The following is a 26,977-nucleotide window of genomic DNA, read 5'->3' on the forward strand; positions in this document are numbered from 1 at the left end:
TGGGATCATGACCTGAGCCGAAGGCATCCCTGATCTCAAACTTCTTGATCCTGGCCCAGTGCAGTGGGACAGATGCTTTTCTCACCTACTCTCACAATAGAAAAAGAAATTGGTGATAAAATATTGAAAGAAAAGAAAAGAAAATCAGGGCGCCTGGGTGGCTCAGTGGGTTAAGCTGCTGCCTTCGGCTCAGGTCATGATCTCAGGGTCCTGGGATCGAGTCCCACATCGGGCTCTCTGCTCAGCGGGGAGCCTGCTTCCCTCTCTCTCTCTGCCTGCCTCTCTGTCTACTTGTGATCTCTGTCTGTCAAATAAATAAATAAATAAATCTTTAAAAAAAAAAAAAGAAAAGAAAAGAAAATCAGTAAACTTTTGCTAGCAGCTTTCATGAACTGCTTTTATTTTGCAAGAGAAGATCCTAAAGTTATACACATTATTTTATATTTTAAAACTATATCTTAAAATTTAAAAATAATCTAGTAATCTCATTACATTTACTCTGATATTATAATCCAAGTAATGCAAACACACACACACACACACACACACACCCTGAGGCATGTTACCACAAATGAAGTTTTACTCTTCATCAGAAGGGATTAGGTATAATCTTGCTTTAGAATGGGCACATTGATGATATGCCTTGAAGTCTAACGTTTGAAAATTATAAACTAAGGATATGCATTAGGGACCCTCTGTGGGTTAGCCCAACAACCCACAACAAACTAAACTGATTATGAAGTTTGACCAATAGCAGTTTACCTTTAAAAGGCACAGATGGTAGCAACTGAAAACCATAACAAGCTCATGTTGGATAATAAATTATTCTTCTTGAAGATTATTGTCTTTCCTACTACCACATAAGCACGTGTTCAGTGTTTGCCAGCATTTTGGTAGTAGCCAGACTCCCCCTGGAAAATACCCTCTTAGTCTTCAAGAAAATCTTTTAACATGCTAATTTAAATTTACAAATGTTATATTTTAAAATAAATCCTCTGTTATATTACTAGTAAATTGCTCTTAATCATTGTAGAAATTAAAGTTTAGGGAATTATTTGTCATTTGCTCATAAAATCCTAGAAAGAACTGTTTTCTTCTGATAGTTTGCTGCCCATTAGAAGGTCCATATTTGGGAATCACTACCTGAGAAGGAGCTCCCTGATCATACTCTAGTATGAAGCTCCCTGACTCACAGAAATACAACCATGATTCATTAATTCACTTAGTAATTCAACAAAGATGAATTGAATGTCCCACCATTATCAGATAGTATATTAGATACTTGAAATTTAAAAAAAAAAAGTTGCAATGCTAAGTAAATATTACCACTTGTGTTTTAAACATAGACTACTGAGGAACACCCAAGGTAGGGATGTGACTGGAGGAGGTTGTTCCCAATACCATTCCTCTGCTATCAGGGGTACAGCCTATTTGACCCCTTTGGGAGAATGAGAGAAGGGCTCCCCTGCTCTCTAGAGAACCAGTCCTAAACTGGGGTGCCTATCTTGATGCTCTGACTGACAACTGGCTTTCAGTCCCCATGCTTTCATTAGTCAGGGGTCCCAGCAAGCTACAACCTGCACAGTCATACACAATAGTTTTATGGGCTCTTTTTTTTTTCCCCAGCATTCAAGTTTCATTAAGCTGACATGTCTCCTTCCCAGAGATGTGTTCTCTGACCAGCTTATTGAAAATAGTTTTCCCAGCCACTATCCGTCATATCACCCTATTTATTTCTTTCACTGCACTTTACTATTTGAAATCATCTTACCCACTTATTTGTTTCCTTAGATATCATCTGTCTACCCACCTCTCTACAGGGCAAAAGTGCCTTGAGAGCAGGGTCTAGAGCTGAACACCAGCCCCCGTAACAAAGTGTCTAACAGAGTAGGTACTCAATCAATATTTCATCAATGACTGAATAAAACAAAGTTTATCCAGATGAAGAATGGGGAAATAGTATGCCACATAAAGGGAAAAGTGCACACAAGTGCAAGAAACAGAACCTCATTCAGAACAGCACGGAGTCCATGGAGAGCACAGAGCAGGAGGTGGGAAAATGTCAAGGGATGACTCCAATGGAAGGTGGAGGTCAGATCAAGCAGTTTGCTTGTTATCCTAAGAAGTTAGGCTCCATTTCTGAGGGTTATACAAAATTCTGTAAGGACTTCAAGAATAGTGATAATATCAAATTTGTATATTACAATATTCTGATGACAGTATGGTTGTATGGGTTACAGAAGGAGGAAACTAGAGGCAAGGAGATCAGTTATAAAAGTACTAAGATTTTCCAACCCAAAAAAGGACTAAACGAAGATTACAACTGTAATATAAGAAAGGAGATTTTAGGAATGATTAGAATGTAGAAGTGTCTGGTTTTCATGCCTGAATGTGAAGGATAAGGTAGAAAGAATTATATAAAATTATTCTTACATTTTGACATGGGCGACTTTGTGAATGATGGTGCCCTCCTTGACCATAATGGCCTCATTAGCATCACAATCTAGCCAACTGATCTAAGTACCTTGTGAAATCTTAGGGAAATAGTTATGATGTACCAGTTACGCAATTTTTCCTCATGACCACTAACTTGAGCAGAAGGCAAAGCTGTCTTTTTTTTTTTTTTTTAATTTTATTTATTTGACACAGAGAGAGAGAGATCACAAGTGGGCAGAAAGGCAGGCGGAGAGAGAGAGGGGGAAGCAGGCTCTCTGCTGAGCAGATAGCCCTATGTGGGGCTCGATCCAAGGACCTTGAGATCATGACCCGAGCCGAAGGCAGAGGCCCAACACACTGAGCCACCCAGGTGCCCCAAGGCAAAGCTATCTTTTTAAAAAATTCACCTCAGCTGATTCAGCATAGGCAAGATAAATCCCTAGGTCTTTTCTAGAATTATGACTTTTTTCTTAAAGATTTTATTTAGGAGCACCTAGGCTGCTGTCATTAAGCGTCTGCCTTTGGCTCAGATCCTGATCCTAGGGTCCTGGGATGAGACCAGCATTGAGCTCCCTGCTCAGCGGGAAGCCGGCTTCTCCCTCTCCTACTCCCCCTGCTTGTATTCCCTCTCTCGCTGTCTCTCTCTCTCTCTGTATCAAATAAATAAATAAAAATCTTAAAAAAGATAAAAATAAAAAATTTTATTTATTTGAGAGATAGCATGAGAGAGAAAACAAGCAAGCGTGAGGTGAGGTGAGATAGGGCAAAGAGAGGGACAAGCAGGCTCCCCACTGAACAGGGAGCTTCAGGAGGACCCAACAAGGAAAACCATGAAGACGATGATGAGACAACAAACGGTTTGATCCCAGGACCCCGGAATCATAACCTGAACTGATGGCAACGCTTAATACACTGAGCCACCCAGGCTAACCCCTAGAATTATGGCTTTTTGAAATGTTGTCTTATAAGTCTCAATTTTATTCACCTTTGAAAAATAAGTATAGTTGTCTCTTACAAATTTGTGAGGGATGCAGATCAGGACTCTCAACCTCTTGGTAGGGAGTGTTTTTGAATAGGAACATCAACTCACTTTATGGGATCAATGTTATATATAGCTGTAGAAAAAGACTGTTACTAGAGTTACTAAATCACCAAGCTTATCATTTGTATATTATATTATTTAATAATGCAAATTTCTATACTTCTAGTTATTATCCTTAATCCTGCACATTTTCCATTTACCCCTCCGGTTCCACTCTCTACCGTACTCAATCCTGGGAGGCTGATCTTGAGGCATTGTCGTGACAAGCCCCTTCTAGCTTTAAGTTTGGGTTTGTTGACAGGAGGCACTCACAGGAAATTGGAGAATGAGGTATTAATTCCCTCTGGAGTCTTGGGTATTTGGCTTCATTCTTCTACTGAGGGCCACCCTCTCTGACAGTTACTCATGAGGGTTCTGGGAACTACTCCCTTCCTCCAAGTTAATGGGTAATAAGAGGCATATATACTCCTACAGTCCAAATGTCCCTGTTGAGATAACAGGACAAATCCATGAAGAAAGGAGTCAGTCATGGCTGAGAGTGCATCAGTGAAGAGCTGAAGAGAGAGGAGGATGACAGGCTTATAGCCATGTCCACACATTGCGATGGGTGGGAAGCAGGAACAAGAGCAAAATGAAGCTGAAGAAGGAAGAGGGGAGGCAGAGATCTGTGTCTCTTCTCCCTCAGGCCAGACAGGAAAGGGTCTTATCTGTCCCCATTTTAAAGAGAGGTGGCAGGGAAGAGCCTTGCCTTGGATCCCAGGACAATAATCCTTAAGTCTAGCTCTCTACCTTAGTCATTTTGCACTACTCTTTTGAGGTAGGAATTTTCTGGTTGGTAAAAGAGAAGGACCACAAATACTGAAAGCTGAATGGGAATATTTAGGAGGGAAAAAAATGGACAACTCCTGACAGAGGATCAAATATGACGCCACATGGAGCAATTTATTTAGAAAACTAATCTCTATGTAACTCAATCATGCCAATAATTTCCATTGTCAAAAAAATATACAGGGCGCCTGGGTGGCTCAGTGGGTTAAAGCCTCTGCCTACGGCTCAGGTCGTGATCTCAGGGTCCTGGGATCAAGCCCTGCATCGGGATCGCTGCTCAGCAGGGAGCCTGCTTCCTCCTCTCTTTCTCTCTCTGCCTGCCTCTCTGCCTACTTGTAATCTCTCTCTCTCTGTCAAATAAATAAATAAAATCTTAAAAAAAATACAGTATTTTTTTTTAAATTTGTCATTTAAAGCTAACCCTCAGTGCTCAGCGGAGTAGTTCAGAGTATGTGTTCTAGAGCCAGATAATCTGGTTTGAGTCTAATTCTGCCCCCTACCATCTTGGGCAAATCGCATAATTTAGCTCTTTATCAGTTTCCTTCCCTATAAAAGTGGGATAATAATAGTACCTATTCACAGGGTCATTGTCAGAATCACATGAATTATTATACGTAAAAGGCTAAGTTCGCAATAAATATTAGGTACTATTAATAATAATCCTACATTGGAATGTACAGCCAATTTGTATCTTTTCCTTTCAATGAGAATTAATTCTTCAAAGACAATGAGAAGAGAGATGCATCTACGGATACCATGTAAATATAATCTCATTTTTTTTTTTTTTTTTTTTTTTCTGGAGTCTTGGAAGCTTGACTACCCTACGTTCTCCTACAAATGGACCTTGAGAGCTTGTTTGGAGGTTCTAGCAGGGGAGCGCAGCTACTCGTATACCCTTGACCGAAGAACGGTCCTCTCCTCTATCGGGGAAGGTCGTCCTCTTCGACCGAGCGCGCAGCTTCGGGAGGGACGCACATGGAGCGGTGAGGGAGGAAGGGGACACCCGCCTAGCCAGCCAGATCAGCCGAATCAACCCTGGCGATCAATGGGGTGACAGATGTCGCAGCCAGATCGCCCTCACATCCAATATAATCTCATTTTTGAAGTTGAAACTGTTGTTTGTCTTGTGGGCATGGATGAATAGTTTCTACCCACAATAATACTCCTCTTAATGTGTTTTTGTATTTCCTTAGTTGTTCAAAGTACTTTCTAACACCCTCAGATTAATCAGATGAAATATTTTTTAAACAGTAGAATTATTCTTTCTTTTTGATATTTTCTTTTTTTTTTCTTTTTAAATATTTTGTTTATTTATTTGAGAGAAAGACCAAGTGAGAGAGCACAAACAGGGTAAAGGGCAGAGGGACAGGGATGGGGATTCTATCCCAGGACCCGGGATCATGACCTGAACCAGAAGGCAGACACTTAACTGACTGAGCCACGCAGGTGCCCCACTGATGTTGTTTTTAAAAAAAAAAATCAGCGAGCTGAAAAAATTCACTGAGCAAGTTTCATGAGGAACAGAAAATGCCATGAGCTAGGGAATTTTGTCACCTGAATATGTGGCTTTGGACTCTTTCTTCCCAGTGGGCCCCTCACCTTCCCGTACTCTAATCCAAAGAGACCTTTCTTATCCCATTCCCAAAGAATATGTCACCCAGTTTCATCACACCTTATTATCAGGTGCTCATCTGGGCAACACTTGTGCATTATCACAAGTAACTCTCTCCCTCAGAAAATAAGCAAAATGCGGTGGGGTGGGGGGCATCCCTTGAGAAGCCAGAGAGCAGGAGGATATTTTGAGGCAGGTGGGTTTTTAGGTCCCTGTAATCACGATGTGAGGGATCCTTCCCCTTGCTTAAGTAGAGAGGCTTCTCTGTGGGCTGCCCTTGTGGTCACACAGAATGTGAGGGGAGGAGCTGGGAGCATAATCAAATTTCTAAGACTATTCAGACAAGTTGAAGACAGTCCACAAAGGTAAAAATATACCTCATTTTACTCTGTACATGCATTTATAGAGTACTGGACAAAAGCCATATTTTAAGTTTATATATTACGCTTTTAAGCTTATACATTATAAGAGCTCACATTATAAAAACTTACCCTTTTGTAAAGCCTTTTACTAAGATACTGTTAATCTAATTTGTCTCCGGTAATTTCATTTTCATAACCAAGATGTGTTTAAAGTAATATAGATATAAAATAAGTAACAGATTAACTTAAATATATAAATCACTAGTAGTACATTCCCATACATTTATTTACTCAGAAAAATAACCCTTCCCCTCTTTAAAATGGCATGAGAATTTATTGCCATTGTATCTAGAGGTCTTTTAAAAAGCTTTTAAATATAAACATACATAAAGTTCCACTACATAATTTTAAAATTATTATTAACATTTATCTAACCAGTTTTGGAACAACTTTAAAGCTAATGCAAAAAATAAGAACTCAAAACAATAAACGAAACTCCAAAAATCCCAAGACTTAACTTTGTATTGATCCTGACTATTAATCTGGAGAAAAGAAAATGTGAGTGCCGTTCTGTTGTGGAAAGGACATTTAGTTTTACAAGTAAACAGAAGTTCATCCATCACATGGAATTAAGAATCTGGGCAGATCAATGTAATGAACCCAAGATTTTAATCTCAGTTGAACTCAAGATTTTCATCACTTTAAACACAGACAAAACATTATTAACAATCAGTGTTATACAAAATTAAACCCACAAAATTAAAACCATACCATCTGCCCTTATGTTCAAATTTCTATTAAAACGGGTCATGGGAATCTGAAATCATACTATAAAAATTTGGTTTTGGCCAAGTGAAGTTCTTTTGTGAAAGATTCACACCACCCTCCAGCCCTACTGAGCACTATATGCGAGCTATCTATTTTGATACACTCTGCTGAATTCAGACAATGTTTTTTTGGCGTTTTGAACAATTGCTGAAGTTGAACTTTTTACACAATTGTTTAACGTAGCCCAAACTTGAATCCCATTCCCACTTTGAAATCGAACCTCCTATTTTCTTTATTATTCTTGTTATCAGGGCCACACTGTTTCAGAACAAACAGGGCTTTCTTTGGATCACTATGCATTCTAATTCATTGCCAACTTTTACAAGCCTTCCCCACATATGCAAAGAGATCTGCAGATAATCCACATAACACCGACAAATTTTGAAAATAATATTTTTACCTTAAATTAATCTTTGCTTATCCAGAAATTATTAATTAGAAGATACATGTACAGCACATGGAAAGGCTGTTCTGTTAAAAAAGTCTTCAAAACACATTAGTACTACTGATGGCAGCAAGATACGCGATTTTTCCATTCTTATACAAACTCCCCAAGTTTCTGTAGGATGAGATTGCTTTTCCCTCCATAGAAAAACAGGAGCATGCCTCATACCACAACAAGGTGCATCTTGGCCAGTTCCAGTCAAGGATTCTGAGGTACCAAAGAAAGTCACAATAAGCTGGTCATTTTCAAGGGTTGTCACCGTCCACGCTCAGTAAAACCTATAGCCGAGAGCTGAAAGGTTGTCGAGTTTTTACAGCCCTTGTCAGATTAGTCAGGCTGTACAAATGTCCAAACCCAGCTTTTAAGATGCTCTTTGCAGTAACACTTAGAAAGGAGTTTACTGCCAAGTAAGCCTTTTAACAAATGAAATGCGCATGGACAAAAGTAACAACTAACATTGCTTAAATCAAAACAGATCTTGACTTCCTTACCTTAATACTAGGAAACATAGTAGCTTTTGTTTTTGTTTTTGTTTTTTATAAAGGGGTAGTGAAGTTTGTTCAACAGCAGCAGGCCCTGCTCAGCCCCCTACTCCACAGGGAATTAACCGTCACATTCCAGGCCTGTCATCAGAACAATGAAAGGTGAATGTTGTGCAAAACAGCTTGGGACCACTAACTGATGATGTCATTCCTCCCTTATATGGTTCATTATTGTGCAGATTTACTTTGGTCTGTGAAAAGGGGTGGAGCCGCCCAGCACTGGAAGCGGAGGCAGATCTTAAGAAGCAAAGCAAGTAAACGGAATTATGCTCTCCACTAAGGAAAAGGCACTGGGGAGGGGGATAAAGTGGGGGGAGGAAGAATGAGATAAAAAAAAGATATGCATAAAATGTCAAATGGGCCTCACTCCTGATTTTTCAAACTAGCTAACCTCTATACAGTTCTGTTCGGCACACACTGGAATTTCAATAGGGATTCCTCTAGAGCCCCATCTGTGATTCAGCCAACAAGAGGGGATTCACTGTCAACCAGAGTGCCAGTTAACTTACGTGCATCTAAGTGAAAACACTAAGTGTGGACTGTAGAATGCCAAGGAACCCTTAGTTTAAGGATCCTTGTGTCTTTAAAAAAAAAAAAATATATATATATATATATATATATATTTATTTATTTAAAATTTATTTCCTCCCCTAAAGTGTTTTGAGATGGCAAAAAAGTGGGGCCACACAAACCAACAGGTGAATAGAGTCAGCCAAATTTCAAGGAATGTTTATGTCATCATTCATACAAATATTCTCAAAATCCTCTATCACCTTCAACTAGTTTCTCTTTTCTTTCTTTAAGAGTCTCCTTGTTTCCTTCTTTCTTTTCTTCCTGAGTCTGTAATAATTCAGTCAAAAAAAAATTAGGTAACAAAAGTTCCAGAATAATTTTTGCTAATATATATGCACAGAATTTGTATATCACTTGTGTTAAGAAATGCCATTTTAGGGGCACCTGGGTGGCTCAGTGGGTTAAGCCGCTGCCTTCGGCTCAGGTCATGATCTCAGGATCCTGGGATCGAGCCCTGCATCGGGCTCTCTGCTCAGCGGGGAGCCTGCTTCCTCCTCTCTCTGCCTGCCTCTCTGCCTGCTTGTGATCTCTCTCTCTCAGATAAATTAAAAAAAAAAAAAAAAGAAATGCCATTTTATTTACAGGATAAAAGCATAGTATCAGATAAATTTTTATATCAACTCTAACAGATCAACTTTAAAGTTAGCAGAATTAAATGTTTGGAGAGCATTTTTAAGTCCTTAAATATCTTTCATATTACACAAATACAAGCCATTATGCTATGGCATAGAAAAGAATATGAAGGAAAAATAAGTTAAAGATAATTGCTTTTCTACCTTTCTCATGTTCCATCATGTCTTTTGCTTTATGAACATGTCTGTCTTCTTTCTTATCTAAACTTAGAACAATGATTAGTGTATGTTTCAGGGTTCCAGTTCAGAATAGAGTGTTTTGATTATTGAGTTATTTTGGTAAAAGTTCCACAACACAATATTTTAGGTAAAATGGCAGATATTAAACTGATTAATCGGTAGTTTTGGGGGTTTTGTTTTGGGGGATGGGATTTGGGGGGTAGGAATTTTCCCAGCTATCTTAACATAACTGGGGAAAACTAAAATTGAAGAAGAAACTGTTGCCACCATGTGTTGTGTGCAGTCTGCTCTAGTGCTGGGGCAAGGGGCTTCTTGGCAATCGAGAAACCCAAGACTGAATCTTGTCTTGGCACCTACTGGTTAGATAATCAAGAGGATGTTTTCTAACTCCTCTGGCTTCAGTGGACTCAGTAGGGATAGGGATAGTCTAGTAGGGATAGGGAGTCTTACTTGCAGAATTAAACAAGACAGTATGAGTCGGGGCCATAGTGTGTGCACATAGTGGGCCCACAATAAATACTTAATGATATGTCTATGCACAGTTTATTCATCTTGATAATGATAGATACTTTGCAAAAGTACAAATTTGAAGTCTCATTTTGACAATAAATTCATGTTTAAAAAAAGAGAATCAAGGGGTGCCTGGGTGGCTCAGTGGGTTAAAGCCTCTGCCTTCGGCTCGGGTCGTGATCCCAGGATCCTGGGATCGAGCCCGGCATAGGGCTCTCTGCTTGGCAGAGAGCCTGCTTCCTCCTCTCTCTCTGCCTGCCTCTCTGCCTACTTGTGATCTTTGTCTGTCAAATAAATAAATAAAATCTTTAAAAAAGAGAGAGAGAATCAAGGGGTCAGTACTGATGATACAGTCCTGCCAAGGGGCATCTTGCATCAGTCCGCTTCTGGTGATTCAAGTTTGAGGTATATGGTCCCAGCAAGGCACTGACTATGTTCTAGGCCATAGCAAATCATTATTAGAGGCAAATAGTAATAACAATAGCAAGAGGAAATGTTTTAGGTATATCTAAAAAATCTTTAAAACAAATACAATAAATGTCAACCACAGGTGTGCTTTTTCTCTTCCCTGCTTAATACTACTAATAGCTACATTCAAAATCAACTTAAAGCCCTACTATTAAGACTCACTTAAAATAGCTGACGTTTAAGGGGTGGTTTAGTCAGTTAAGCGTCTGCTTTCAGTTAAGCGTCTGCTTTTAGCTCAGGTCATGATCTCAGGATCCTGGGATCAAGCCCCACAACATGCTCTCCATTCAGTGGGGAGCCTGCTTCCCCTGCTGGTGCTCACTCTCTTGCTCTCTCTCTCTCTCTCTCTCTGTGTCAAATAAATAAATAAAATCTTTTTAAAAAAAAAAGAAAGAGAGAGATGAGTTCTTAGAGGAAGGTCACCCTGGCTATTTCAAGGTCACTGCCTATTTTAAGGCTGTAAATAGTAAGGAAATTCAACTTTCTCTTTTGCTTTCGCTTCCCACATCAAAATGAGTGGTTGAAGATACTAGGGGCTTCCATCCTTGTGTAAGTGGGACATAAGAACCTGATGAACCCAGCAGCCCGATGTCCTCAGGAGTGTTGCTCTAGACCCAGTCCTCCATCTGGTTCCTCAAACTTAACAGAGGATTCCATCACCCGATTTAACCAGAAATGTAGCTGATGCTGCAGCTGGAATATTGCTGCATTTGTCTGATTGAACCTTTCATGCAGGGAACTTGTCAGCATATCTACAGGCCAGGGAGCGGATACTTTACCAAGCTTACCAGTAGGACTTACTATTAACTCTGTGTGTGGCAAAATTCACTGGAGACTTGCTTTCATTTGTGATATATCATTTGTCATGAGTTACCAATATCTTCCAATAAGTTCTGACAATTGGAAAAAAGCAAGCTGACTTGGCCCAACTTGCCACACCATGGTAAGGAGCTGGATTTTATTCTGAAGCATCTGATTTATATGACTAATATGCAGAGAAGGAACTTGAGCCAGGGAAAGCAAGAGTGGAAAGATGTCTAAAGGATGCTATCTTGGTAGCCAGAGAAGCAATGGGAAGGTGGTTTGGATAAGACTTTATCTTGGACTAGGGCAGTGGCAATGGTTTTGGGGAAAAAAATGGACAAATTCCAGATATAATTTGGAAGCAGAATCAATACAACTTACTGGTGGTTATGTTTGGAAGGTTAAGAGAAAGAGAAGGATGATTGCTTGCATTTTAGTTTGAGTAATTAGATGGAAGAACTGTTAAGTGAAATAAGCATAAGAGGCAGAGATTTTCAAGAAGTGACCAAGAGTTCCATTTTGGAGACTTTAAGTTTGAGAAGCCTATTAAACATCCTAATGGGCTGATCAAGTATGGATAGTCACTCAATTATTATTTACCAATGAATTAAATAAACATTTTTGTGTAAAGAGGATTAGTGATTTTCTTTTCTTTCTTTTTTTTTTTTTAAAGATTTTATTTATCTATTTGACAGAGAGAGAGAGATCACAAGTAGGCAGAGCAGAAGGCAGAGAGAGAGGGGGAAGCAGGCTCCCCGCTGAGCAGAGAGCCCGATGTGGGGCTCGATCCCAAGACCCTGAGATCATTACCTGAGCCAAAGGCAGAGGCTTAACCCACTGAGCCACCCAGGTGCCCCGTGGTTTTCTTTTCTATGAAAGACATTCAGTCAAACGGAGGCTCTCCCTTTCTCAAACTTTTTAGCATGTGTTAACTAAAATGTATACTCCAGCTAAATTTAATGCACACAGAAAGTATTGTGATTACAGATCCACAGGCCAAGTCCTAAATCCACTGTGAGTGGGGATCTTTTAAGACAATCATAACTTCTTTGAGTCCTGGATCCTAGAGACAGAGTATCCCGGTTCCCATCATCCTTTAAGCATCTGGTTGTCACTGAGAATCATGACCTGAGGAAGTGGCTCTTAAAATCAAATCTTCCTGCAATTGCTCCGTATTCAAATTGATCAGGAAAAGAAGAGATAAAGAGAGCATATTTCCTACACATTCTGAGAAAGATCGAGTTTCACATATGGCAAGTGGGAAGTTTCTCAATGTGTGGGTGATTACTGTCTTGCCAATTCAGTGTGCTTTTATCCAGGAGACTTTTTTTTGCTGCAGAGGAGGTTCTGCTCCAGAACTGTGAGAAGTGGATGCACTGGTGAGCGGGAGTGGGCAGGCAAGGAGAAGTCATAGGATATGCTAAAGGCTCTGTGTTTTGTGTTCCTTAGTTGGAGGGTGGGAGTTGGGGGACAACATTCTTCCAGGATCTCTCCCTGGAGGTTTGGTAATGGTGTATTAAGTCTGGGCAGTAGTTCTGCACACAATTATGCCTTCTTCCTTGGGAGAAATATAATCCCAAACTTCTCAAATGTTACAGATTCCAGAAGTCAGACAAATCCATGAGCTTTAGAGAGCTTAGTAAATCAGAGAATATTGGAGGAAGAATAGTAGGTATAAATAAGTGGATAAAGTAAGAACATTTCTGTAAGAATACAGGATTTGCTGAAATTGTAAGAAACGAAAAGGACTAGATAGACCAAAGCATTCCTCCCTTCTAAAAGCACACGGGATGCAGAGCAGCCACAATAATCCACCATTTCTAGTTCCCTTCACATTTCAGATCCGATACATGTGCTTCCTTGAGCATTTAAGAATAAAATAAATAGCAACTTCTATAGGAAGTAAACTTTTATAGGAAATTGAGCGTTGTACAGAAAATTTAAAGCAAATTCTTAAGGCGCAGTGTTTCTGAACTTAAGAGGAATGAGTTGAGATTAAATAAAGTTGACCTCTAGTTTGTTTGCAGTTGAAGCTCACATTCAGCCCCTGAATAATTTGAATAGTTTCTTGGCTAAGAGTTCACATCCAAGAGCTGAATATGTTATGCATTGGGCATAAAAGACCAAACCTTTGATTAATCTTTTCTGTTCAAACTTTTCACCACCACAAAGTACTTTCCAAACACAAGCATTTTTGGAAAAAGAGTGCATACTCGGTCAAGGAGCCAGAAAGAAGCAATCTCCAAACACTGAAAACACCACCTTCCCAAGTTCCAACTCCCTCTCTGGAGTCCAGGATTTGTAATGCTAATCTGAGTACCTTCTTCCATCCTGGAAAAAAGGGAAAAATATCAAAGTGATGGGGTTGAATATTCACTGTGGTACTAAGAGACAACATATTTTTCCAGCACTTTCCTTTCTTAACTCTTTCTTGGTATACGGATTTGTACAGAGACAACATTTGCCTGGTATTTAGCATGATGACAAATGACTGTCAATTTGGGGCAGCATTCCCAAGGGTTTTCATACCAGAAGAATAATCTCACTTATTACTTTGCAATACCTGCTTTTGTCCACGATGCTGTAATAAACCATCAGCATAGTTAAAAATGCAATCCAACTAGTTAGAATTTGGGGACCCAAAACTCCCAAACATTTATTAGAAATCTTTACTTTGAATCCAGGTGCTTTTGCAACCGCGATGCAGTCGTTTTTCTCTGGAAATTACACATTTATTAATGAGACAAATAGTTCAAAAAAGATCTAGAAGTCACTTTGGTTTTGTGTTTCCAACATACAGAATGCCTGTCAGGCTTGATCAACTGCCTGGCATTACAACTGCCTGGATTACAATCGATAGTATCAGTGTACTGATAGATCAGAAACAAAATCACTTTTTAATGTCACTATAGAGCACTAGTTATTTACTGTACTTTCACCCCTAGGGGAGACTCTGAAGCTGTAATTACTGACTAAAAATTTGCCTATTGATGTACCATTCTAGCAGCGACTGGATGCCTTTGGCTTAGATCATGGTCCCAGGTCCTGGAATCCAGCCCTACATCAGGCTCCCTGCTGGGTGGGAAGCCTGCTTCTCCCTCTTCCATTCCCTCTGCTTGTGTTCCCTCTCTCACCAAGTCATTCTCTGTCAAATAAACTAATAAAATCTTTAAAAAAAATAAAAATAAAGTACCATTCTAGCTGGCCTATTCGGTTATTTCCTAATGATCTTCACTGTGTGTTTCTTTTTTTAACATTTTTTTAAAAGATTTTATTTGTTTATTTGACAGAGATCACAAGTAGGCAGAGATGCAGGCAGAGGGGAAGGGAAGCAGGCTCCCTGCCGAGCAGAGAGCCCAATGTGGGGCTGGATCCCAGGACCATGAGTCACAACCCAAGCCGAAGGCAGAGGCTTAACCCACTGAGCCACTCAGGCGCCTCTTTTTTAAAAAATTTTATTTAATTATTTGAGAGAGAGAGTGTGAAAGAGACAAGGGCGGAAGTGGGGGAGAGGGACAGAGGGAAGTCCTACCAGGGGTTCCCTCCAGGGACCCTGAGCTGAAGGCAGATGCTTAACCAACTGAGCTACCCAGGCGCCCCTTCATTGTTTCTTAAAACTTTCCATCTGCTCTACTTCCTGAGGGCTCTCTGATTAATACTGAAAATAGGCACACATTTTTATTTGTATACGTATACTGTATTACAACCAACTTTTTAATCCAAAAGTTATAAGGTAAGTCTGCATTAGACTTTCTAAAGAAATGAATTTGTATCTGTACTTCATTTTGTAACCCACAATAACTTCTGCATGCAAAATACATGCATTTAAATCCTTCAGTCTGGGGGCGCCTGGGTGGCTCAGTGGGTTAAGCCGCTGCCTTCGGCTCAGGTCATGATCTCAGGATCCTGGGATCGAGTCCCGCATCGGGCTCTCTGCTCAGCAGAGAGCCTGCTTCCCTCTCTCTCTCTCTCTCTCTCTCTGCCTGCCTCTCTGTCTACTTGTGATCTCTCTCTGTCAAATAAATAAATAAAATCTTAAAAAAAAAAATCCTTCAGTCTGGTATACTAGTACACTGCAGATTAGCTTTTTTTCTCATTCAAAGCAGTTTGTTTTATGCAGCTGTTGGGAAAAGAAAATAATTATTCCCCAGGCTATTCTATACGTCAGTCCAACTTGGGTTTAAACTTTTATTCTTTTCAAGACATAAAATGTGTTTTTTCATTTCTTTTTAATTTACTGAGTTTTTGAATATGCAAAGTTCTAGAAATAAAGGAGTAAATTTACTACTTCAGCAAAGGTACTACAGCAGTTTTTCTTTGATAGGATCCCTATGTTACCACATATTTTACTTCTCATAAAATTTTGTACGGCTAAAAATCATAATACTACTTAATTTTTGTAGAGAGAAAGTCATTTTCCAGCTATTATTTCATAGTTTTATTTTACTTCTCAAATATAATTTTTTTCTTATATAAGATTAACCTGGTCTTTTGGAAATTTAAAAAACAAATGCTAAATCTTTTGTCAACATAAACCACACTGTGATATTATTGGTTCTCCTAAAATGCCATAAACTAGATGAGGCCAGAGAGAAATGACCATGATTAAAATAAAGAAAGTTTTCAGAGCCCCTGGGTGGTGCAGTCGGTTAAGTGTTTGCCATAGACTCCTGTCATGATCTCAGGGTCCCAACATGGAAGCCCCTGAGGAGCTCTGCATTGAGTTGCCTGCTCAGCAGGGAGTCTGCTTCTCCCTCTCCCTCTGCCCCTCCCCGCTGCTCGTGTGCAGCCTTGCATGTGCGCACGCGCGCACTCTCTCTCTCTCTCTCACATAGATACATAAAATTTAAAAAGAATAAGGTCAGTTTCTCTCATGTTTATGAATGATTATCAATACTATACATAAAAATGACTATAACAATAAGCATTACTAAGGGTCCTAACTTTTCCCAACTAATTTGGAATGCCATCTTTAACATATTTTAAATTTCCATATCGACTATAATCTATTACCAGAATTTCTATCCTTTCCACTGACCTACCTATTATTGTACCAATATAATACTACTTACTATAATTTTTAAAATGAGTTTTTGTTTCTAGAAGGAAACTTTTCTGCTACTTTTCATTTTCTAAATTTGACTATTCTTGCTTGTGTATACGACCTTTAGAATCACTTCATTTAGTTCCCGTACCTTAAGAAAAATCCTGATGATATTTTTATTGTGATCACATTAAACTCATGGATTAAAACAAGGCAACATCTTAATGATGTTGGGTCCCCAGTTCTAGAATATGGTAAAGTCTTTCTATTGGTCCCAGTCTTTTTCATATCTCCAGGTAGCATTTATGGTCTCTCACATTCTTAAGTTTATTTCTAGATAGTTTATATTTAATGTAGTTTATCTTCTCATTTGGAAATAGGAAAACTATTGTTTCTTGACTCTTGAGTCTATGTAGTTTTATACTTTGTCACCTCACTTTACTGAATTCTCTGTTTGCAGTAGGTTTTTAGTTTTCCTACATCTACCTACAATCTAAATACACAACTATCTCCACCTAAACAACAGAATAATTTGCTTTCCCAGGACATTGCATTGTTTTCAGTGTGTCTTAGCTGGATAAACTGTACATTGTGATTTAGTGACACTTGCATAGCTTTCCTTTTAGTGTTCAATACATAGGTGAGAAGAAGAAATGTTCACTTTTAGGTATTATGTGCTATGCTTTGTGGGAAGGGCTTTATATTCATTATCTCATGAACTTAAGCAGCTCTATGAGATAGGTACTTAGTTATACCCACTCTGTAGATGAAGAAACAGAATCACAGGGGTCAGATAACCTGTCTAAGCTTCTAGACCAGGAAGTGGCAGAGTCAGAATTTGAAATGAAATACATTTCATTTCATTGAAATGAAAATACATTTCATTTCATTGAAATGAAAATACATTTCCAAATGAAATTTATAAGACTGCGAAAACAACTGTCTCCTGGTTCCATATTTTGCAGGGCTCTTACACCCTGTAGCTAGAGCAACCCAGGGAGAAGTTAACCATAGCTGAAGAGGTTAGACTTAGCTCAGATGATTCTCTAGAGGTCACAAACCATTTGTACTCTAGAACCAACATGATTTCTCTTTAGCACACATATGGATTCTTTCACTGATAATGGGCATACTGATTGCAGGCCTCAAACTTATATGCTCAAGAAATACAATTATCTTCATTTTCCTGGTATGGGTTCCCATTACTCTTTATCATAGTTCAATCTGTGTAAATTCAGTCAAGTTTGGTTTCCCTTAATACATTTAAAGATTCCTCAGTCAAGTCACGGTCTCCTGAGTTAATTCTAGAGCTTCAGGATCCCATTTCTGTGCTTGAGATTACATTCTGTGACCATCAAGAAGGTGGGCAAAAGCCCAGCTAGTCATCATTCTTCCATAATGGTATTCTCAGAGATGCACCCTGGGCTCTCTTGTGTCCAGTATCAGTCTACTCAGATTGCTGATCTAAATGAGTCACAGTTCTATCCTCATGGCCAGCCACACTTCATTTAGTCACATGGGGAAAATCTAGATATTCTTTTAGGGTTGCTTAGGGATACCAATTTTTACTTCATTTATCCTGAATTATTTATCAGAAGGAGAGCCACAAGTTTTGCCATGCTTTTTTCTATGAACTGAATTGTGTCCCCCCAAAATTCATATAGTGAGGTCCTAACCCCCAGTGTGACTATATCTGGAGATGCATCTTTTGGGAAGTAATAATGGTTAGTGAGTCATAAGGGTAAGGTTCTACTCCAATAGGATTAGAGGCTTTATAAGAAGATCTTTTTCTTTCCATGTGCCTGTACAGAGGAAAGGCCACGTGAGCATACAGTGCGAAGGTGGCCATCTACAAGCCACAAAGGGAGACCTCACCAGAATCCAACCATTCTGGGAACCAGATCTCAGACTTCCAGTCTCCAGAACTGTGAGAAAATAGATTCCTGTTGTTTAGGCCACCTAGTCTGTTCGTTATGATAGCCCAAGCAAACTAAGACTCCCTTGGACTCCGACTAGTAATCTCTTTACTCTCAAATTCTCCATACCACATCTATCTGCAGTTTCTATTACTCTTCACCTTCCCTCTCTCCACCCTCTACTCCCCAAAAAAGCTCAGAACAGAGCCTCTTCTTTTGCACTATCTCCTCCCAAAAATAGCATAGATGGCTCTTGCCTTCTTGCTTCTCTAAGCATCTGATCTAACAGAGAAGAAGATGGGTGATTAAAAACTGGATTCACTTGATTACATCATCTTTCTAAGGCTCTACCTAGATCTTTGTTTCTGAAATCCAAACACAAAATATTGACTTCTCGCTTTCAGCAGTGGCAGCATGTCCTCGAAGCAGTGGTTGCTCTTAACTGGCTATTCAAATAAGAACAGGACACAGGGTAACAGAAAAAAGTAAGTTAAAAAACTCGATTATAATCCTGTAGTAAGTTTTTATATCTGAGCATAGGCAAATGAAAATGTCCAAGCTATAACAATATTATAATTGAATTACTCAGTCTTTGAGGTTGTAAGGGACAGGCTCACCTGGACTATCTAAGAAGATAGGAGTTATTAGTAAGACTACCCCAGTGTACGTTAATGTAGAAAACTGTCTCCACAGCCAGTCAGGCCTAGAGAGAAGTGGAATATGATACATCCTTTTGTGGTATACACCTAAAGTTCTAGCAACTAAACAGCAATGAGTGTGCCTCAATGCTTGTCATCCTCTCAAATGCGGGTGTCCACTGAAACCCCAGTCCTGTGATATGGCTATGCTTTACTCTTAGAAATTCTCTGTCTCTGCTGGTTTTTTCCTGGCTTCCATTGTCTTTATGTCCTTCTGTTTCATATGCCTCAAGAAAGTGTCTCAATGAGTTAGTGGGTCCTCATCAAACAGAGCCGTATTTGGCAGTGTTTTCATACCAGGATAGCTTACAGGTCTAAATGTCCTTCATGTCTGACCAGCCACAGTAAAGAATAAATAGCCAAGAGATGAATTTTGCTCACTGCACATTGTTTTATAAATTTGAGCCAACATCGAAAAACTGATTTTACTAAAATCAGAATTTTGTCTTTTCCTAAAAAATCAGAATTGGCAACAATGTGGCAACAGAATCCATAACCTAAAACTGAATCAATCACCTGAACTGAACTGTGACTTTCTCTGGTAGTAGGAGCTTGCTGTCTCCAGGATAGCAATCCCCCCCACTCATGCAGTGTTTGCTGAGGGGGTGGATCTGCTTCTCTCAGTTACTGCCTGGCACTGAAGGTGTTTGAATTGGAGACCTTTGTGACCTCTGTCCAGGACAGTTGAATCTGGTCTAAGTGGTTGTGACCTGCGTTGACAGAGTCATATGACAAAAAAGAAAGAATGATGGTTATGTGAAAGGAGTTGCCTCTATTTCTCTCAGAAGAAGCCTCTTCAGTGAATCAGGTACTTAGAGTTTCAGGAACTATCTGGTAATTGCCTGAAAACTTTCTGAAAGAGAACAACAAAATGATCAGTTCAGATCTAGAGAAACTCTGACAACCTGATCAACTCCCATTACTGGGCTCTCACTCTTTATCTCTCATATTTAAATTCCAAATACTGTCCTCCATTCTTCCTTCTCCTGGGACTTTTCCAGAATAAGGGATATCAAATACTAGGACCGAGGAAGTTTTGTCTTTTTTTTTTTTAAGATTTTATTTATTTATTTGACAGACAGAGATCACAAGTAGGCAGAGAGGCAGGCAGAAAGAGAGGGAGGAAGCAGGCTCCCCACTGAGCAGAGAGCCGGATGGATGCGGGGGCTCTATCCCAGGAGCCTGAGATCAGGACCTGAACCGAAGGCCGAAGGCCAAGGCTTCAACCCACTGAGCCACTCAGATGCCCCAAGGACCAAGGAAGTCTTATGTGTTAAAAAACTTGAAACAGTAAAGTGTGTTTCTTGTGTATTGTTTCTCAAGCCCTCCCTTTGAATGCTTTTCCTTTCTAGTGGCCAGTTTTCTAGTGACCATCCCTTTCTATAATATTAGAATCCTTCTTGGGATGGCTGGCTGCCTCAGTAGGTGGAGCTTGTGACTCTTGATCTCAGGGGTTGCAAGTTCGAGCCCCACATTGGATTGGGTTAGAGATTACTTAAAAATAAAATCTATCTATCTATATCTATGTATCTATATATCTATATATTCAACTAAAACTCTCAGCTTGCCAGGTTAAGCCCTTAGATCTAGAAAATATCTTCACCATCCTTACCTATAGTAAAATGCAACAGTAATTAACATTCAGATTTAAATATAATCTAATAGGCTCTGAGGTTGTAAAGTACAGAGCCACCCAGGTAGCAGCACTACAAGATCCTGAATCATCAAATATGATTTTGTGGTATATTTAAAAATTTCTAAAGGAAAGTAAAATGCATTTGAGAATATTTTCCATAACAATAAAAGTAAGTTAATTTACATCATAACCTTTGCTTAATCAGAAACTTTTGTTGATCGGAAAACCTATTTTCCTAGGCATGTCTGTTAAAGTTATATTACTAAGACTGAAGAGTCTTAGATCAGAGGCTGCTAACTCAATGACCTTCAGAATGAGGGTGCTATGAAGCTTGGGAAGATCACATCCACCCAAGATCCAGCATTTTTGTACAGTGGGATCTGGTGAAATGAACCCCAAGGGCATTTTTAATGGGCCGAGTCATATTTAACCCACGGAGTGCCTACTTCAGGATGAGTGATATGCTCCAACTTCTACAGGGAAGAAAGTAGATATGATACTATCCTGGGTCTATTAAGAGGACCAACTCTTCTTCTAACTCCAAACTTCCCACCCTAGGAAACGATCTTTTTTTTTTTTTTTTTTTTTTTTTTTAGATTTTATTTGTTTATTTGACAGGCAGAGATCACAAGTAGGCGGAGAGGCAGGCAGAGAGAGAGGAGGAAGCAGGCTCCCTGCTAAGCAGAGAACCCGATGTGGGGCTCCATCCCAGGATCACGGGGCTTGATCCCAGGACCGGGGATCATGACCTGAGCCAAAGGCAGAGGCTTTAACCCACGGAGCCACCCAGGCGCCCCGGAAACTATCTTTTTGAGTTGCCACTTGCCTGGTCCCTTTAAGATGTAACATTACTTCCTTTACACCATCCTGACTTATCCCGCCCTCCAATGCAAATATCCTGCTGTGAGCTATGAATAACACAACAGCACCTCAGCTCCTTTCATTTCAATCACATTTGCCCATAGGAAGTGGGATTTGCATATTGCAAGAGTAAGAAGAATTGGAAGGAGGAATTGGATCCTGGCATTCTTTCAGAAAATCAACGGTAAAACCTATTCCTTTTCTGATTGAGTCTCTGAATTCTAATTCCTCTCCTTTCTTAAAACTGTTCATTCCCAGCAGTTTTCTTGGCCAGTAGGATACTGATAGTAAGCGACATAACTCATAACCAAGTTAAGGTCTGTTACTCAAATTCTGAATCTGCAACAGAATGGATGTACAGTCCACAAAGTCACTGGCCAACTTTCCAAGTCATCTTTTCCTCCTCCATGCATTGGGGAAATGAAGCATTCACTTTAATCAGAAGGTAAGAACTTGGAAGTAGAGAAGATTATTATATTTTACTGTAAACTCAGTTCAAACATTGATTCTTCCAATTAACTATTGGTAGTAAGATTACTATTGGTAGTAATCTTGGTAGAAGGAACTTACCTTGTCTGTTTCTCTATGTGCCAAAAAGGGATAATAATTATGCATCATATAGTTTTGCAAGGACCAGAGAAGTCAATAAAAGCTAACTCTGCTATCCAATAGCATCTAGCAGGATGTTAAGCACAGAGAAGCAGGCTCAGTTGTTTTTTGCTAATATGTTTTATCTATTGATTACTTTCTGCTTGATAAGACTTGATATTTTTACACATCATTGCAATCTTTTCCTACAAAGTGCCTTATTATGACTCTCCAAGCTACCAGTGAGAGAAGCCCATTTTATTGCCATATTTTAAAGATAAGGCATCTAAATCTAAAAAAAGACTCAGGTATGATGCCAGGGAACCAGGTGTGAACTTCTTTTCTACAAAGTGGGCTAGGGTTATTTCCCAGGATTCCAGGTGACTAGAGAAACTTTTTGAGAACTTGCTCTGACTGGTCATTTCCCAGCATAGGCGAGTGAAATAGTGCAGCCTGTCTCACCAGCCACTGGGCAAAGCCCATTCCCCTTCATGTTGACCAAAATAGGGCTGGAAAGCGTCCCTTCCATTCAAGCCCGTGCTCCTGCATGCTCTGCTTGGTAAGTTAAGAGATTTCTCTTGAGATGCTGATTTGTACTTAAAAAAAAAATGAACTTATGCTTGGAAGTCTTACTGCAGTATTATATGATGATGTAATTATTTATGTAGTCGCGGCTGAGCCTATAGAAGCCAAAAGCTTTAAAATCTATATCTACAGTTATAGATTTAGACAGAACTCCCCTACGTCATTACATTAGCGTGTGCGCATGCACACACACACACACACATATACACACACCTCAAATACTTCTTTAAGTTTCAGACCACTTTTGATGTAATTGTGTTCTCTCTATTTTAACATTCTTGAAGCAGCCCTTGTGAAGTTTAAGATTAAAATCCCAAGTCTTGCAGTTTAGACAGAGAATGAATATAAACGCTGAAGGTGATCTCATGTGCTCAGAATTAAGCCATTAAAGGTCAACGTGACTTAAAATATGGACCAAACAATACAGCATTTAGAAAGGGAGCTTTCTTTACCCAGTCCTAACTAATGCAATGAAGTATATTTTCATCTTGATTATTAACATACTAGTTAAGCAATGCATTTTCTTCATGCTATTTTCCTCTTTTTAATTTGGGAATATAACTCTTTGTAGAAATAAATATGCAGTAAATGATGGCAATAAATGATGATCACTGTCTGCTGACTTAGAATAAAGGAAGCCCAGAACAATATATTGCCCATTTTAGGTTCTTAATTTGTGGAATTTTTTTTTTAAGATTTTTATTTATTTATTTGACAGAGAGAAATCACAAGTAGGCAGAGAGGCAGGCAGAGAGAGAGGGGGAAGCAGGCTCCCTGCTGAGCAGAGAGCCCGATGCGGGGAATTTGTGGAATTTTTATATAAGATGAATTGAAAACTCCTGAAAGTTAAAAATAATTTCTGCTTCTATTATTTTTATGCTTGCAGGGTCTAGGTCAGTGGCAATATCAAGGAGGCAGCTTAGAGGTGGGCTTTATTTAGCCCCCTCATAACCATCAGCCCCCCATCATGACTACCCAAACAGAATCCAACCAAAGCTGAGCATTGTATATGTTATTCAAACATAGCTCCAAACAAGACCCCAGGCTGCTGCTTCCAACAGATCTATCTCAAAGCTTCTCCTATCCTGACAGGACACCACTGGCCTGAATATCCCTGTTTATATCCTCCCAATAACCATCTTTCTGCCGTTTAAGAGTTTATGTCATAGTTTGGCCATAAGAGCATGGAGGTAGGGAGCCCACACACAGAGAGAGGGAAAAAAAAACAAACCTAAGCCATTTTGCACAAGGGACTCATTTGCACAAAATTGCTAGACCACTGTGTACCGCAATCTGAATTGAGCTAGATAATTTTTCTGGGCCTCAATTTCTCCACCCACAGAATGAAGGACTTAAAGGGGCTGATCTCATAAGTTCTTGGCAGGGCTCTGAGCATCAGATTCCTGGTCTCACCAAATATCTGAATTTGGGTTGCTTATCAACACCTGCTAAGGATCCAGCATTCCTGGATCCCTTTTGTTATCTTTAACCATTTTTCCGCAGGAAAAGAAAAACTCTAGCAGGATAATTACTGAGGATGAAGCCGAGTTGTTACCCCACAGGGAAAGTTCCCTAGCTCAGCACCCCTCCCATCACCCCACTACCCCCAGATGAAAAGCTGTCTAGGGCGGAGACCGCCCGCGGGAGGAGTCAGTCGAAAGGTCAGTGGGAGAAGTTGGATAAGATTATAGGAAGCAAACCACTCGGCTTATCTCAAGTCTCACATTCTTACTTCCTTTACTCATGCTCACAGTAGAAACAAAGGGAAATGTTTCCGAAGTGAAGTTCTTGGCTTCCCCCTCTCTCCCTCAAAAGGGACTTTTTCTGGAGAAGGGGAATGGAGGGCAAAACAAAGAAGGAAACAAAGGACTTGAAACAGTCTACAGGAGGACTCCCACTCATGCTCAGAAATGCTGGCTCCGAGTTAGGTGCAGCCCGGCATCCTGGGCAGGTGCTGCAGCCGCTGGGAGCTCCCGCAGCCCTGGTTGAGGCTGGAGGGACCTTGTGCGGGGCTCCCTGGTGACTTGGCCACGGGAAAGAAAGCCTCGGGGTCAGCACACTGCCAGCCCCCATAAGTAGATCTAATTATGACCGCTTACTTCAAAAAGAGGATTTAACCCAAAGCAGATTTAGCAGGGCAGTTTCCAAAGGGCAGCGGGAATCCCGGGCCTGACCTTTGAGAAAATCCTATAGGCTTCACTGCCCCCTAGGAACTCAGCAAGCAAGTCACGGTGGACTCCTCAGATGGCAGAGAAATTCAAGGCTGCCATCTTGAGCTGTCAGGGTCCTAGTAGGGGTGTTTAATTTAGCAGAAGGGTGTCAGGCTGGGCGTGCCCACCGCAGCGTGTGCACTGGTGGGCAGTCAGAGGATTGATCTGGGGGAAAACACCGATAGTAAAAAAATATAAAGCCCTCAAGTATAACCTGTTAAGTCAAAAATACTATTTCAAAACCTTAAGGTGGTTTGATATATGAGCAAGCATCAAAATTCTCTTAGAGAATTCTTATCTAAAACAGGAAAGTTTGCTGATGTATCCCAGTAGTGCTGCTGATCAAGATATCAAAAGCATCTTAAGATAATTCTCTTTTAATTATTACTTTGATTTTAAAAACCTACACAGCACTTTGCTCAGGAGAAATGGTTGCTGGAGTTGTTTTAGTAAAATCAAACAACTCCAAAGGGTACAGAGGATTGGAATTGTTCATCTACAGTTGATCAACAAGAAGTAAGTAAATAAACACATCTGGGAGGGCTTATTGTAGAATATAAAAGTACTTTGTGAACTATAAAGCTCTCCATCATGTGTTATTATTTCAATTACTCTCACGGAACACAAAAATTAGGAAGACAAAAAAAAAAAGGAAAAGGAACAGCCTGGATAAGTACAGTCTCCCAGCCACACACATCATTCAACTGATGAATCACTGAACTTTACCTCAGAAACGAATAATCCACTATATGTTAATTACTTGAATTTAAATAAAATTTAAACATAAATAAAAATAATTAAACCAACAATTGTAAGTGAACTGGTGCCACCTCAGGCATTTAGCTTACATGGGAAACTATAGAAGAGACAGGTGTGTCTGGTTCTGAACCAAATCATAGACAGCATGACTGGAAAACAATTGATTCACACAGGTGTTCTTTAAAATTATTTGATTTCAGATCTTTCAGGAACTCACTATCAAATAAGCAGCTGCCCTTTTACTTGACCACGTTCCAACACAGAACCCCTAACCAGAGGGCTATTGTAGACATTCATAATTTACACTGTCACTAAAACCTTGTTTGCAAGATCTGTGCTTGAGGTTGGAAGGTTCACAGAGACTGAGGGAGTGGAGCTTATTCTCAGTGCTTGGTTTACCCCCAATATGTCACATTAGACCACTGTTCAAACACAAAGCTGATAAACCTTAGCTTACAGGAGCAGAAGATAGGCCTAAAGAAATGGAGAGTATCGTACATTACACTCCAACAAGCAAAGAGAACTTTGTTCTCCTTTCCACTTCTCCTTCCCCAAGGGATGTGCCAAGTCCAACAATAAGTAAAAATTACCAATAACTTTTTAAACCTTTAACAAAAACCTGTGCTGTTTCATGCTTTTATTTACTCTTACTATGACACCTTTTTCTTATAAGCAAATTAACCTCTGAATACCGTATCTCTTTCTTGTAACTAAATATATAATAAAGCTGGGATTACTAAAGCTGTTCCCAAGTGGCTCTTAATTTGCAAGTCCTAAACACAGAAGCAGACACGCTTGGTAACTCAAAGCATGAGGATTGGATGTCACCAGTTTCAAAGATTGTGGAATTCACAGACATAACGATTCAGCAGAGGAAAGAAAAGGGAGAGAATAAGCTGAAAAGATGCTGAACAAAACTGGAGATTATAGGAGAGTTAGTTACAAAGCTTTTCAAGTTGGAGTCTCAACTTCAAACATGGTGATGCCAGGTCTGAGAGAATTACCTGTCAGGACAGATATCAGTGCTCAACATGCTGAGGTTTTATTTGAGGTTGTTTTGTTATTGTTTTTTTACACTGAGTTTTAAGAGTTATGTAACCCTTAGAAAGCAGGTAGATCTAGTCACTTAGTAATTTATATACAACCAAGTATTAAAAGTTTCTGTTGTGGTATTAAGAATGAATAGGATTTATTTTAGAGATACCACCTCACACCAGTCAGAATGGCTAAAATTAGCTAGTCAGGAAATGACAGATGCTGGCGAGGATGCGGAGAAAGGGGAACCCTCCTACACTGTTGGTGGGAATGCAAGCTGGTGCAACCACTCTGGAAAACAGCATGGAACTTCCTCAAAAAGTTGAAAATCGAGCTACCCTATGACCCAGCAATTGCACTGCTGGGTATTTACCCTAAAGATA

General features: G+C 39.7%; 1 protein-coding gene across 4 annotated transcripts in view; it reads right to left on the minus strand.

Moving 5' to 3' along the window:
- Window positions 1–26,977, minus strand: part of FILIP1 (filamin A interacting protein 1) — a 235,154-nt gene that overhangs the window by 37,967 nt on the left and 170,210 nt on the right. The window lies entirely within an intron of this gene.

This window comes from Lutra lutra, chromosome 6 (assembly GCF_902655055.1).
Source record: "Lutra lutra chromosome 6, mLutLut1.2, whole genome shotgun sequence".
NCBI classification, from domain to species: domain Eukaryota; kingdom Metazoa; phylum Chordata; class Mammalia; order Carnivora; family Mustelidae; genus Lutra; species Lutra lutra.